The 16,217-nt window shown below is 38.5% G+C and overlaps 1 pseudogene; it reads right to left on the reverse strand.

Moving 5' to 3' along the window:
* Positions 1–14,433: 14,433 nt before the first annotated feature.
* Positions 14,434–15,911, reverse strand: LOC125112014 (60S ribosomal protein L11-like; annotated as a pseudogene).
* Positions 15,912–16,217: the final 306 nt, after the last annotated feature.

A 16,217-nucleotide genomic window follows, 5' to 3' on the forward strand; every position in this document is an offset into this window, starting at 1 on the left:
ATCAGAGATAGATATCCAATCAGTATTTGGGGCTGGTTGGAGATACAGACTAGGAATTTTTTGGTCATTTAATCACCCAATATTTAAGGCGCACCCATGTTATATGGTGTTATCCTAGGCACTGGCATGTTGATGGTATTTGAATCCAGGTGAAAAGGGCCCTTGGCAAGCCCAGAGTATTTAAGACATTGAGTAGTAGTTCTCAAACTAGTATCAGCATCACCTGAAGGCTTGTTAAAAACAAGTTTCCAGGGCTCCACCTAAAAGACCTGATGCATTAGGTCTAAAGTAAGATCTTTGGCTGATAGGTAACTTGGATATAAAGAACTGGTTCTTGTCCACATATTTGGTCGAGTATACCTGGAGGTGTTATTGGATTAATATCATCAGAGTGATTTAGACATTTTCTCTTTTAAATTCTTTCTTTAAAAAAATTGCCTAAAGTTAAAGATAACCTCTATGCAACATACAGTAGCTATGTATTTTAGTGTTACTTTTTCTTTTTGCAAACATCTCTTTTCTTTAAAATATGTAGCAGTAAAATCTATACTAGAAAAGATTGCAGTAACCATATGCTCTGCATATTGAAAGCCAATACACGCACAGCTTCAATCAAGGAAAATCAATGAAGCAAGGACCTTAACCATTTGGATCTTTTCTTTGGTAAGACTAATATATGTATACAGCTTAGTTCAATGTAATGAACAAAATTTAGCTGCTTTGGTTTGGAAATGCTTTCTTAAAGAGCAGAAATAAGGTCAAATCAACGACCTTAGTAGGAGGGCATAAATTGTCTTAGATACACGTAAAGCCTTTTCTAGCTCTAAAATTCCATAATTTTTGAGAAACAATCAGTTCTGTGCTTTTTGCTGACATGAATATTCAAATATAGAGAAGATCTAGGGGAAAAATGAAAAACGGAAATGCAGTGACATGTTCTGCCTCTTGGTAGACTAACTCCATCTTACCTTTCTTGTTCTATAAACCATCAACATTTACTTATTAAAATTAACTTATCTAGTTGACTCACTATTGTTGAGTAAAATGTAAATTTATTTTTTCCATATTCTATACCTTGACCTACACTGTCTTCTCTCTAAGATCCTTAAGTGTCCATGTGCAGTTCCCCATCATGATCTAGCTATATCCTTTTTTCTGTGAGGTGTTTGTTAGTTGAGGATTCAGCAGACAAACATGTGATTCATAATACTGGTAACTATCATTTGTATAGTCCATTAAAAATGCCAAAAATTTTGACCCAAAATGTCCTTCTAAATGTTAATGATAACTCTGGGAAGCAAGTTATTATCATGATGGACTATTTAAGGAGGAAGAAACCAAGTCTCCAGGAGGTTAAATGTCAATAAGTTGTAGATTTGGACCCAATACAGGATTTATGCTATAAATGTGATACTTCATCCTCTCATACTTGTCTGTTTTTACCCCCTTAGAACTATTAGGGACTTATTTATCCATTTATTCATTCAGCAGTTGTCTAGTTTGCTATAATACATGTTTCTATAATATGTATTAACACATACACAATTAGTAAATAGGAGAATGATGTTAAAACATGGCCATTTAGTATGGGAGAGATAAATTAGGAGTTTGGTACTAATATGTGCACATGAATATATATAAAATAGGTAAAAAACAAGGACCTACTGTATAGCACAGGGAAGTATGATGGAATATCTTGTAATGACCTATAATAAAAAGAATCTGAAATAGAATATAAAAATAGGTGGAGTAGGTAGTGAAACATATATATATGTTTTATATCTATCATATATATAATATGTTTTATATTTATATATATGATATATATTATATATATTTTTATATAATTTTGCATATCTATTGTATATATATATATGTTTCACTATCTGTCTGAGTCACTTTGTAGTACACTTGAAACTAACACAGTATTGTAAATCAACTCTACTCCAATACATAAATGAAAAATAAGAAAAAACATGGCAGTCACGTTGGTTTTTCCAAGCACATTAAGATGAACACACTAAAGTTTACTAACACAGCTAAATGCAGTAAGTTATAAGTGAATGGGCTTATGCGCATGGAGACCATTTTTGCATTCTTCTTCCTGACCCAGTGGACCTATGCGTTTTGTCCTGGAAGCTTTATTATGCTAGTCTTCATGTTTCTGCATTTTTACCTTGTCTCTAAGACTCACTTTTAACCTTCTCTTAAACTACTTTCACCAAACTGCCCCCACCTTTTGTTTGTTTGTAGGTTAAAGTCTTTTTATATACTACAGTTTTATTTATTAGAGATTCATCATGTCTTTTTTAACTGTGCCAGTATTTTTATTAGGCTTTTTATCTATGATCACAAAGGTGCATGCATTTAGAATGGTCTGGCCTGATGTGTATTTGTTCTCTTGCCTCTGATTTTTAATGTCTAATTTTGAAGGGCATAGGAACTTTAATAATGTTTGTATTGCATGTTTATATAAATGCCTATACTTGTTCAGTAACTGATTATGAACATGTATGTATGTTTCTGTGTAGGTGTGTGTTCTCTGCAAAGAGTCTAACTTAAATATATCTTTCCATGAAACATTTATGTCTCAAAAGTGAAAAAGAACATCAGCTTTCAATTCTTCTAGCAGGGCCTATGGAAAAGCTACTATGTGTTAGATACTTGAACATTTCACTTAATTCTCACAGCAAATGTAGATCTAGGTCTTCCTGTCTCTCCATTTTGGCAAAGGATTTTAACCTAGGAGCAGTCTGGCTCTATAGCACTTCCTGTTTTATTTCTCCATGTTGTTTTCATTTTTTAAAAGCAAAATATTAAATTTCATATTTTAAATATTCTTTTACCTAAGCCTTAGAAACTTCAGAGGAGCATGCTGGCAAAAAAAAAAGCTATATTGTTGGCCTTTCTACCTTACCTTCGAAGGCTGTCAAGTAAGTTTTATAATTTTCCTCTTCAGATCCAGTCCCTCTAACATCTCATGCCTTTTATCCCAAAGCCTCTAATAATGAAACTTCTTAGCAAAAATTGAAAGATGAAGAGAGACAAGAATAATCAGATGACACATCATGGTAAATATAAAATATAGATAAATGTAATAAGCCTTGTGATTTTTCAGAATCCGTGGATATCTGTTTATAAAGGGGAGCTGTGTTGTTTAAAAGAATGTTGGCTGCTATAACAGATACGACTCAGACCCCTTCAAATCTGAATCTAAAAAAGGTTTATTTGTTACTCACCTAATAGTCTACCTTGAGTGCTCTTGATGTGGAAGATCTTCTACAAGCTTGAATTTAAAGCCTCCCTTTCAGAGTTCCCATTGTGGCACAGTGGTTAACGAATCCGACTAGGAACCGTGAGGTTGCGGGTTTGATCACTGCCCTTGTTCAGTGGGTTAAGCTCCAGCATTGCTGTGAGCTGTGGTGAAGGTTGCAGACACAGCTCGGATCTTGTGTTGCTGTGGCTCTTGCATAGGCTGGTGGCTCCAGCTCCGATACAACTCCTAGCCTAGGAACTTCCGTATGCTGCTGGAGCGGCCCAAGAAATAGCAAAAAGACAAAAAAAAAAAAAAAAAAAGCCTCCCTTTCCTTCCATTGTGTAACCTTACAGTTTTCAGTGCATGGAGCTCAGACTGCCCTAAGGGTCATCTCTAGTACAGCCAACCAGAAGCAGAAGAGACTGGACAGTTACAAGGATAGATTTTATGTGCAGACCCCAAAACGGCTGCTCCATTCCACTGGCCAGAACTCGGTCATCTGGCTGCTTTTAACCACAAGGAATATAGTCTAACACTGTCCAGAAGGAAAAGGAACTATATTTTGTAAAAAGCTAGCCAGATTCTGCCACAGGGTGGACGTAAGTTCTTTAACAGCTCAAGTTTTACATCTAAAACTATTGCTTCCAGCAGAATAAATTTCTCTCGGGCAAGCGGTGATAAATGTTATGACTTTATATTTTATTTTATAGCACCTCTGCTCCATTCCTTCTAAATTGCCTTATTGCCTTTCATTATGGGCGCTAATGATGAATTAAGTTGGACTGCTTAATAATTAAAAGTATCTCTAGGATAAAACCATATTTTCTCTTGGAGGAAATTTATTTGGCTTTGTTCACAGCTTCAATATAGTGTGTAAGAGAATTAGAATTCTTAAATGAATGAGCAGATCTCTCAATAAGGGAGATGGCTTCACTTGTTTGATTGTGAAAGAAAAGAACTTCTACAAAATAAAAAAGGAACTTTTTACCAAGATAACATAAAAATAAGTGGTACAAAATTCTGAGAATTACTTTGGGAATACTAAGCCTTGACTGAGCTGATAAGTCTGAAAGAAACTCTAGAAACAACAAATTTCTATGCATATTTGGGGAAAGAAGCTAGGAAGAATAGTTCCATGCATTGGGATCAAGCATAAGTATTTCCTAATGTCAAAAAAAAAAAAAAAGTTACCCAGCTTTTATTTTTGCTTTTGTCTGTGAAGTAGTATCATCTTAACACTGCAAAAATTTGAATAAACTTGGATCCTCTGATTTCTCCATGGATTTATGAATGTACCAATTAGGGGTTAGGCTTGTGTCTTTGGGGTATTTTCCCAGGAAGAGTGTCCATAGCTTTCACTGCATTGTCAAAGTGTCCTGTGATAATCCCCTAACAGGCTTACAGCCTACTGACATGAGACTTGAATCTTAGGACTAATGAAACACAGAGCATAGGGTTGCTTTAAAGAAGTTAGCAGAAGATGCAAAGTATTACATTTGGAATAAATAAGCAATGAGGTCACAGGGAGCTATACCCAATCTCTTGGGATAGGATGTGATGGAAGATCATATAGGAAAAGCATATATGTGTATGTGTGTGTGTGTGTGTGTGTGTGTGTGTGTGTGTGTATGTATGATTGGGTCATTTTGTTGTACAGCAGAAATTGGCACAATATTATAAATCAACTATAGTTTAATTTTTTAAAAATAAGAAAAGAATTTCAGTCATGGTGGGCCTAGAAGATATTCCAGAATTCTAAAAACCATGAACATAGGTTTCTCTAGTTAGTAACATTTACTCATGCACATATTCAGCAAACAAGTATTATTTGAGTGCCTTTTCTATACTTTGTTGTGCTTACATATCCTAGTGGATGAAAGGAGAGTTGCTGGAAATTTTAGAGTGAGGGGGATGAGGCAGGGAAGAAACATGTCTCTATAACTCTGCCCTGGAGTTCAGGTATTGGCCTGAGGCCCCAGAGTGCAAAGCCCACTTCTTCCACTGCCTATGCTGTCTTCAGTGGGATGGGGAACCTTGCCATTCCTCCATTTGTTCTTTGTAAAATGAGGATTCATGTACCTATTTATTTGTGTCATTAAGAAGAGTACATTAATACATGTAACATGCTTAATAAGGTGCCCAGTACACAGTAAAATCTCAAGTGATAGTTAATATTTGGTGTCTTTAAGGTATTTGGCCATGCACACAGCATGAGGAAGTTCCTGAGTCAGGGATCAAACCCACGTCACAGTAGTGACAATGCCAGGTCCTCAACCCACTGAGCCACCAGGCAACTCCCAATATTTGGTGTCTTTAAACATTATTTTTGTCACATAATAAGATGAATTAGGCTTACTATCAATAGCCCTGTAGGGAAGATGAAAACAGGGTTATAGGAAGGCACAGTTCAGCTTAACAGAATCTTTTAATAATTATAGAAATGGGTAAAAAATAGAACCAGGGCACAAGGCAGTGAGCTCTATCACTGGGAGTATTTAAATCAAAGTTACCACTTCTCACAGGAAGAGAAAATCTTTCTGTCTGATTAAACTAAGTTATATCTGACATCTCTTGTAAAGTTAGTCTTCCATGACTATTTTCAATAACTACCCCATAGATTAGGTTGTTAGAAAGAACTTAAATCTGATGATGCTTTTGGTGGTGTTTTTCTACCCTCTCTTGCCCCCAAGAAAAACATGTTTTCAAAGAGTAGCTCTTTAAATTCCTCAACTTCGGTAAGAGATTAGAAGGTAGTCAGGAAAGTGATCCCATACAGGTAGGTCTTCCTTCTTTCAGGAGAGCTTGACCATGACTATCTGAAGTGACAGCACACATAAGGTAGTTATTCTTTGCTTAACACAGAGGGTTTTCCCCTCAGGTATTTACTTCTACTTACAGGCAGCCCTCCAGGGACACAGCAAATGTATGAAGTCTTTGTTCTTAAGTGAGAGATCACCTATAGTAGTAAATACAGAAATGTAGTTAACACATGTCTCTTAACTCATGGGCAGAGTAAAAAAAAAATACTTTAAGGAAAAATTTACACATTAATTTCTTTCTAGAACAGCAAGGTTGAAATGAAACAAAATACTAAAAATATATAGGAGTTTCCTTATGGCCCAGTGGGTTAAAGATCCAGCTTCGTCACTGCAGTGACTCAGGTTACTGCTGTAGCGTGGGTTCAGTCCCTGGCCTGGAAACTTCTGCATGCCATAGGTGCAGCCAGAAAGAAAGAAAGAAAGAGAGAGAGAGAGAGAGAGAGAAAGAAAGAAAGAAAGAGAAAGAAAGAAAGAAAAGGATGTATTTTTTAAAAAATGTATATATACATATAACTGAGTCACTTTTCTGTACAGCAGAAATAAACATTGTAAATCAAATATATTTCAATTAAAAATAAAAATAAAAGATAAAAAATACTATACTAGAAATATTTACAAAAAGTGACTTTCTACCTATGTCTGTCACACTTAATGGACAGTAATATGCCAGGAATTCCTTACATCAAAATAAGATCACATATTTTAAAGTAAAATGATTCACAGTCTGGGTCTGTTCTGTCATGGAGATTGGTCTTTATTATTTTTTTAATTTTAAAAATTAAAGTATAGTTGATTTACAGTTTTGTGCCAATTTCTGCTTTATAGCAAAGCCACTCAGTTATACACACACACACGCACATATATGTTCTTTTCCACCATGTTCTATCACAAGAGATTGGATATAGTTTACTATGCTATACAATAGGACCTTGTTGTTTATCCATTCTAGATGTAATAGTTTGCATCTACTAACCCCCAAATCCCACTTTATCCTTCTGGCTTCCCTCTGTCCCCCTTGGCAACCACAAGTCTGTCCTCTGTGTCTATGAGTCTTTCCTGTTTTGTAGATTGTTTCATTTGTGCTGTATTTTGGATTCCACATATAAGTGATATCACATAGTATTTGTCTTTCTCTATATGACTTACTTTACTTAGTATGAGAATCTCTAATTGCATCCAGGTTACTGGGAATGGCATTATTTTGTTCTTTTTTATGGCTGAGTACTGTGTGGACATTGGTCTTTATAGTACCATATTTTCAACTTTTTTTGATAAGTATCGAGATGAATTTTAATGATGGGATTAATAGTTATAAGTTTATGAATAAGAAGTAACATAAGAAAATATTGGATGTCTAGCCTAAAACAATACTTAAGCTCTGCCCACTAATATTCTGGGTTTACTATGTCTTGACAACAGAATCATTTATTTTGGAAATAACAAGCTCTATAAAGCTCTTTGGAAAGCCAGCCAGGAGTTCCCATTGTGGCTTAGCAGTAATGAACCCGACTAGTATCCATGAGGATGCAGGTTCAATCCCTGGCCATGCTCAGTGGGTTAAGGATCCCGTGTTGCCATGAGCTGTGATATAGGTCATAGACATGGCTTGGATCCCACATTGCTGTGGCTGTGGTGTGGGCCAGCAGCTGTGGCTCCAATTCAACTCCTATCCTGGGAATTTGTGACACAGTGTGGCCCTAAAAAGAAAAAAAAAAAAAAAGGCAAGCCGGCTAGTCTACTTGTGTGGATATAGGCACTAGTCGGTCAGATATAGAAGGTATCTACAGCCATAGGGAGAAGATGGGCATGGCCAATGCAGTGCCTACCAAACATGGAATTGTGGCCTGCAGGACACTAGTTACTTAGTATGAGAAAGAGAGGGATCAGAGATTCCATCTTCCCAAGTCCTGTACCACTTTGCCCTTTCTTTGCCCCAGCCCACACATTCAGAGGCAGGGAATGTGTGAATGATCTAGCATCCCTTAGTAGCACAGGAAGGATGCATACATGTGCATGTCTCTTGAGCAGTAACATTTTCCAGGGTTTTCCTGCAGCATCTCAATGATGACAGGGTCTTGGATTCCTGGGATATTGCCACTCAGTGAAGTTTCACAGCTTTCCAAAGTGGGAGGTGATGCTGCAGGACTAGTGGAGGCAGGACAGGATGGGTAGTGTGCCTTCTCAGATGAGCCTCACTCTGCTGGTAAAAAGAAGCAAGTAAACCTCTGGATTTGGTACATGTGACATCACATACTGATTGTGTTTATAATTCAGTGGTCAGAAAGATGTGGCCATCTTGGTACTAATAGAGATGCTATTGGCTGCTCTGTTTCTGTGATACTTTAGAATTCTTGTTCTGCCTATGAAAGTGGATATGGATATAGTACCTTGGTTTTGCATGGGAGACCCAGTTACCATGTGTAGCACTAGAGAAATCCACACTGTTTGTCTTTAAAAAGTGGATTTGAAAGAGAGCAGTGTCCGGAGTTCCCATCGTGTCTCAGTGGTTTGCAAATCTGACTAGGAACCATGAGTTTACGAGTTCGATCCTTGGCCTTACTCAGTGGACTAACGATCTGGCATTGCTGTGAGCTGTGGTATAGGTTGCAGATGTGATCCCATGTTGCTGTGGCTCTGGCATAGGCTGGTGGCTTCAGCTCCGATTCGACCCCTAGCCTGGGAACCTCCATGTGCCACGGGAGCAGTCCAGGAAATGGCAAAAAGACAAAAAAATAAAAAATAAAAAAAGAGAGCAGTGTCCATTTACAACTTAGTTGAGGGGGAAAAACTTTCTGTCAAAAACATTTCTGAAGCATTTATTCTGCTGATTTTTTTTTTAGGTGGGAAATGTTAAAGTTGAAGTAAATAAGAACAAACTGTTTTGAAAGGAAGATCTTCCTTTAGAATACTCTAGATCCGTATTTTCTGGTGAAGATAGATGCATGTCAAGTACACTACTTTAAGTTTAAGTTTCCTAATAGTTATGTTAAGAAAAGTAGATACAGGTGGGTGAAATTGTAATCATTAAAATTAAATGATTACAATATAGTAAAATTAAGTATATCTAAAAAGATTTCAGTGTGCAAAACTATTTAAAATAATCAGCCTATTTTACTGTTGTTGTACTGTCTTTAACATCAGTGTGCATTTGTACTTATAGCACATCTTCATAGCACATGTGGCTGGTGATTGTCATGGTAAATAGGACAGCTTTAGACTGAAGTCCATGCTCCTCGATTGCTGGGAAATCACACTGATCCACTGGTGAAATTTCTGACAGAATAAATGCCCAAGTTTTGTTTCATGAAAGAGCTTCTTAAGCCCCTCAGATAGGGAAGAAAAAAAAAAACATTTTCAGGCATTATGCATGTATTTGCCATGCAGCTTTGTCTGTGTGACATGTGACTTTGGATCTGCTCCAGCTGACATGAGATAAGGTGACTTTCTCAGCCACAGTGACTCACCAAACAGTATTCTTCTGGATATGTAATCAGTTGAGCCAGGGTCTGTACAAATGCAGGCAAGGAAGTAAAGCTTTAAAAGGTATGACCAATCTGCAGGGATATCATAAACTAGGAGGAAAGGGGTTTATGAAGTCAGGAGGTGAAGTGCTGATGAAGCTGGAAAAGGAAGCCCTAGTGCCTTGATGAAGACGCTGAAGAAAGCAGGCTCACAAGAGGGGTAAGGAGACGATAGCTTTGTGCTGGGAAGCAGTGTTGCACTCACTGCAGGGGTAGACAGCATTCAGAGCTCGAAGGAGGTTTGTTGGGTAATGGATGTGGAGAAGTGATTAAAAACCAGCCTGTCAATATCCATTTACATCTGTGTAATGAGAGCACAAGTGTTTATGTCTAAGGAATGAGGGTGGGAAGGAGGGAAGGAAGGGAGGGAGGGAGGAAGGGGAAGGGAAGAAGAAAGAACACAAATGAGAACAAGAAGAATGTGAATTCTGGAGAAGCAGTAGGACACAGTGAAGAGAGAGAGCCACCTTCATGATTTGGAGAAAAGTGTAGCCTCCTCCATACAGTCATAAATGTGAAGAAGACAAAAAGGAAAGTTGGAAAGAATCATAGAGACCACCAGCCTTGTTTCTCTTCTACTCCTGATTTCCCTAAGGTAGGAAACCAAGACTAGCATGGTCTCCTGTCCCTTGATCAGTGATGTTTTTACTGCAGAACTTTTTCTGCTCCATCTTAGTGTTCCTTTGAACACCTGAGGTGGTCCTGGTCTCCTCTATTTGCAAAACAAAAGCCTACACTGGTTAAGTTGTTCACTCCTTCTAGAAATATTATAGAACTATTCTTTTACCCTATGTGACACCATGATGTCTGATATTCTAGAGAGTGATATTCTAGAGAGTAATATTCCCTCCTGGAGAGTAGTGTTTCCCAGAAGTTATGTTGGTGGCAATGTAGAGCAATGAATTGGAATTCTCCTTTGTTCCTAGTGGGAGTATAAAATGGTACAACCACTTTGGGAAAAAGTCTTACATTTTCTCATAAAATTAAATACCCATCTATTGTATGACCCACTGGTCTCATTCATAAGTGTCTGCTGTGCAAAAAACAAACAAACAAACAAAAAAACTTATATAAGAAGATACATATCACGATTTTTATACTGCTCCAGAATGAGAGACAGCCCTGGTGTCCATCAACAGGAGAAGCAAATTTCAGGGCACTCAATCAGTGGAACAATCAACAGCAACATGCATGACTCTAAGAAATACTACACTGAGTGAAAAAACATTACACAAAAGAATAGACACTATATAATTCCATTCGAATGAAGTTTTTATGAGATGCAAGAAGAGATAGAACTCATTTATGAGAATAGACAACAATCTTCAGAGCATCTCCACCAGGAGCAGCTTCCATGTCAAAAAACCACTTTCTTTGTTCATCCATAGAAGGATTTCCTCATCCATTCAAGTTTAATCATGAGATGGCAGCAATTAGGTGACATCTCCAGGGTCCACTTCTAATTCTAGTTCTCTTGCTATTTCCACCACATGTGCAGTGACTTCCTCCATTCAAGTCTTAAACCTCTCAAAGTCATTCATGAAGGTTAGAATCAACTTCTTCCAAGCTCCTGTTGATGTTGGTATTTTTATCTCTTCCCATGAATCACAAATGTTTTTAATGGCATCTAGAACAGGGAATCCTTTCCAGAAGGTTTACAGCTTACTTTACTCAGATCCATCGGAGGAATCACTATATATCTATGGCAGTTGTAGCTTTATGAAATGCATTTCTTAAATAAAACTTTAAAGTTGAAATGACTCCTTAATCCTTGGACTGTAGAATGGATGTTGTATCAGCAGTCATGAAAACAACATTCATCTAATTGTACATCTCCCTCAGAGCTCTTGGGTGACCAGGTGCGTTGTCAAGGAGCAGTCACAACTTGAAAGGAGTTTCTTTTTATCTGAGCAGTAGTCCTCAAGAGTGCACTTAATATATTCAGTAAAACATGTTGTCAATGGATGTGCTGTCTTCCAGGTGCTCTTTTTCCATTTCTAGAGCACAGGCAGGGTGGAGTTGCATCATTCTTAAGGGCCCTAGGATTTTCAGATGGTAAATGAGCATTGGCTTCAACTTAAGGTCAGCAGATGCATTAACCCCTAACAAGAGAGTCAGGCTGTCCTTTGAAGCCTTGAAGCCAGGCATTGACTTCTCTCTAACTCTGAAAGTCCTGGATGACATCTTTCTTTTTTTTTAACTTAATGATTTTTAATTTTTCCATTATGATTGGTTGACAGTGTTCTGTCAATTTCTATTGTACAGCAAAGTGACCCAGTCACACACACACACACATATATATATATCCATTCTTTTTCTCACATTATCTATCCTCCATTATGTTCCATCATAAGTGACTAGATATAGTTCCCTGTGCTATACAGCAGGATCTCATTGCTTATCCACTCCAAATGTAATAGTTTGCATCTATTAATCCCAGACTCCCAGTCCATCCAACTCCCCCCCACCCCCCTCAGCAACCACAATTGTGTTCTCCATGTTCATGAGTTTCTTTTCTGTGGAAAGGTTCATTTGCACCACATATTAGATTACAGATATAAGCGATATCACATGGTACTTGTCTTTATCTTTTTGTCTTCACTTAGTATAAGAATCTCTAGTTCCATCCATGTTGCTGCAAATGGCATTATTTCATTCTTTTTATGGCTGAGTAGTATTCCATTGTGTATATATACCTCATCTTCTTAATCCATTCATCTGTCGATGGACATTTAAGTTATGTCCATGTCTTTGCTATTGTGAATAGTGCTGCAATGAACATATCGGTGCATGTATCTTTTTCAAGGAAAGTTTTGTCCAGGTATGTGCCCAAGGGTACGATTGCTAGATCATCTGGTAGTTCTATATTTAGTTTTCTGAGGTACTGCCATACTGTTTTCCATAGTGGTTGTACCAATTTACATCCCTACCAATGGTGTAGGAGGGTACCCTTTTCTCCACACCCTCTCCACATTTGTCATTTGTTGACTTGTTAATGATGGCCATTCTGACTGTGTGAGGTGGTACCTCATAGTAGTTTTGATTTTCATTTCTCTAGTAATTAGTGATGTTGAACATTTTTTCATATGCCTGTTGGCCATCTGTATATCTTCTTTGGAGGATTATCTATTCAGGTCTTTTGCCCATTTATCAATTGGGTTGTTGGTTTTTTTGTGGTTGAGTTGTATAAGTTGTTTGTGTATTTTAGAGATTAAGCCTTTGTCAGTTGCATTGTTTGAAACTATTTTGTCCCATTCCATAGGTCATCTTTTTTTTTAATGGCCTTTTCTGTGCAAAAGCTTATCAGTTTGATTAGATCCCATTGGTTTATTTTTCCTTTTATTTCTGTTGCCTTGGGAGTCTGACCTAAGAAAACATTTGTATGGTTGATGTCACAGAATGTTTTGGCTATGTTCTCTTCAAGGAGTTTTATGGTGTATTGTCTTATGTTTAAGTCTTTAAGCCATTTTGAATTTAAGGCTATTTCCTCTACATGTTTTGTATAACCACCTTAAATGAATTATGTTCGGTATATCATCTGGATAACTTGTACAGCTTCTATATCAGCACTTGATACTTCACCTTATGCTTTTATGTTATAGAGATGACTTTCTTTAAAGTTCATAAAACCACCTCTGCTAGATTCAAACTTTTCTTCTGCAGCTTTCTCACCTCTCTCAGCCTTCACAGAATTGAAATGAGTTAGGCCTTGCTCTGGATTAGGCTTTGGCTTAAGAGAGTGTTGTGGCTGGTTTGATCTATTTAAATTTTCTTCCAGAACTTTACCTTTGCATTCACAATTTGGCTACTTGTTTGATGCAACAGACCTAGCTTTTAGCCCGTTATGGCTTTCATTAAGCCTTCCTCACTAAGCTTAATTATTTCTCACTTTTAAAGTGAGATATGTGTGACTCTTCCTTTTCCTGGAACACTTGGAGGTCATTGTAGAATTATTAATTGACATTTCATTAATGGAAAAGTTTGAAATATTGTGAGAATTACCAAATTGTGACACAAAGACATAAAATGAACAAATGCTGTTGGAAAAATGGTGCAAACAGACTTGCTGGTTGGTCAGTTGCCGCAAAGCCTCAATTTGCTAAGAACATAATGACTGCTAGGTGCAATGAAGTGAAGGAAAATAAAACAAGCTATTGGAGTTCCTGTCTTGGCTCAGTGGTTAACGAACCCGACTAGTATCCATTAGGACGTGGGTTAGATCCCTGGCCTTGCTCAGTGGGTTGAGAATCCGGCGTTGCCATAAGCTGTGGTGTAGGTCACAGACAGGGCTCGGATCCCAAGTTGCTGTGACTGTGGTGTAGGCCGGCAGCTACAGCTCCTATTTGATCTTTAGCCTGGGAACCTCCATATGCTGTGGGTGTGGCCCTAAAAAGGCAAAAAACAAAAAAAATTAAAAAGCTGATTGTAAAGACTTAAAAGGGGATTTCAGAGTGCCTTGATTCATAGCAGCAAAAACTAGAAATAATCCAAAAGTCCAGTTGGTGAAGGGCTAAACAAAATGTGGTACATTCATACAATGGAATGTTTTTTCAGCAATGAAAAGAAACAAACTACTAATGCATGCCATGACCTGGTTGAAGCTTATAAACATTTTACCAAGTGAACGAGGCCAGTTACCCAAAGACCTCATACTCCAGGTTTTCATTCCTACTCAATGTCCAGAAAAAGGTAAATCTATAGAGACAAATAGGCAAAGGATTGCCTAGGAAGAAACAGGGATAAACAAGAGGGGTGCTTTAGGATTGATGGAAATGTGCTTTTCATTTTCTCATTTCAGTGAAAACTTTTTATTGGCCTTTTAGATGGAAACAGGAATTTATTTGCCAGGAAGGATGATCCCATCATATTTCTCCTGGAACCAGCGCATGGTCTCCTCTTTGCTGTTTCTTTTTTTCTTTTTTCTTTTTTTTGTCTTTTTAGCTATTTCTTGGGCCGCTCCCGCGGCATATGGAGGTTCCCAGGCTAGGGGTTGAATTGGAGCTGTAGCTACCGGCCTACACCAGAGCCACAGCAACGCGGGATCCGAGCCGAGTCTGCAACCTTCACCACAGCTCACAGCAACACTGGATCCTTAACCCACTGAGCAAGGGCAGGGACCGAACCTGCAACCTCATGGTTCCTAGTCGGCTTCGTTAACCACTGCGCCACGATGGGAACTCCCTCTTTGCTGTTTCTGTGTTTGGCCCCAGTGCAGCCTTCCCTGCACTTCTTGTCTGCAATGCTGAAACGTGGCATACCCAGCACCACATAGAAGTCCAGGCTGTAGATACCAATGCTTGGGTCATATTTGATCCCCAGATCGCTGTGTTTTCTTGGATCCCAAAACCAAAGTTTCCAGTATCTGAGAAGTTATTTTTTCTTAACCTATACTCTTGCACCTTTAGACCTTTCTTAAGTATTTCTTCTGCCTTGGCCCCACAGACTGTGCAGTGGATGGCAGTCTTTTCATTTCTCCTGGTGCCAAAGGATCTGATGGTGTATCTAGCTTTGGAGAACACAGGGCTCTGGCCTGTCAGCTTGCTCCTGCACCTTGGCTGCCTGGTCAGTCTGTCCCCACTCTCCCCATGCAGATGTTGAGGCAGAGCTGAAACTGACAGTATTAACAGCCTGAACCCAGCCTAAAGCCAGATTGGGACTTGAACCCACATGTCAGGACTCGAACCTGGCCTAAACCCAGATTGGGACTGAAACCCATGGTTTTAAATTAGAATCACTCACCCTGTGTCTGGACTCACTGAGGTTCAGGTTTTTCATGTCTTCTTGCAGAAGGAATTCGGTGAGAGACAAAGTGATAGGCAAGAAATAGATTTATTAAGGTAGGACGCTTGTGAGCGATGCAAGTGGGCAGGCAAAGAAGCTCTGCCCTGAGGATCCTGTGGGCTACAGTTTTATCATCCAAAGGGAGTGGGGTTGGAAAAGACTGCCTCTTCCTTTCTGGGAGTAGTAGCTCCTCCTTGGTATCAGGTAAGGTGTGCATTCAAATCAGCAGAAGGGTGGTCCTCAAACTCCTGCCCTTGGTCTGAATCTGAAGGCAGGCCTCATCCCATCCCCCATCCAATGATCTGAGGCAATTCTCGCACTTACACTAGTCAAGCAAGGCTGCCTTGTTCTGATGGCTTTTTTGAGCAATTTATTTACCTGCAGTGATCTCCCAGTGTGCCCTAAGTTTCCCCCCTTATCCGTGGTCCTTTATCGGGACCTCTAAAACTACCTGTGCCTACCCCATCCCCATCAGGGATTGTGGATGCGAAGTTCCCACGTGGGGTTCTCCTTCTCACCTTGGTCCTGTGCCATGATGGAAAACAGGAAGAGAGCAAAATGTTCTAAAGCTAGATTGTTTCCGTGGTTGCACACTTCTATAAATTCACTGAAAATCACTGAATTTTGCACTTAAAATGGGGAAGAGTATGTAAGTATCTCAAATCTATTAAGAATAGCTATGAAATAGAAAGCCTGGTAGAACTCAAATTGGGTTCTCTCAGAGTTTTGTGGCTATGAGAATGGAATCTGGTACATGATTTCCTTCATCCTTACTGTGTGAATTCTAGAAACTAACCTCTCTATGACTTATTTTACACCTCTATACAACAGGAATAATAT

The sequence above is a fragment of the Phacochoerus africanus genome, chromosome 1, assembly GCF_016906955.1.
Source record: "Phacochoerus africanus isolate WHEZ1 chromosome 1, ROS_Pafr_v1, whole genome shotgun sequence".
Lineage (NCBI taxonomy): Eukaryota > Metazoa > Chordata > Mammalia > Artiodactyla > Suidae > Phacochoerus > Phacochoerus africanus.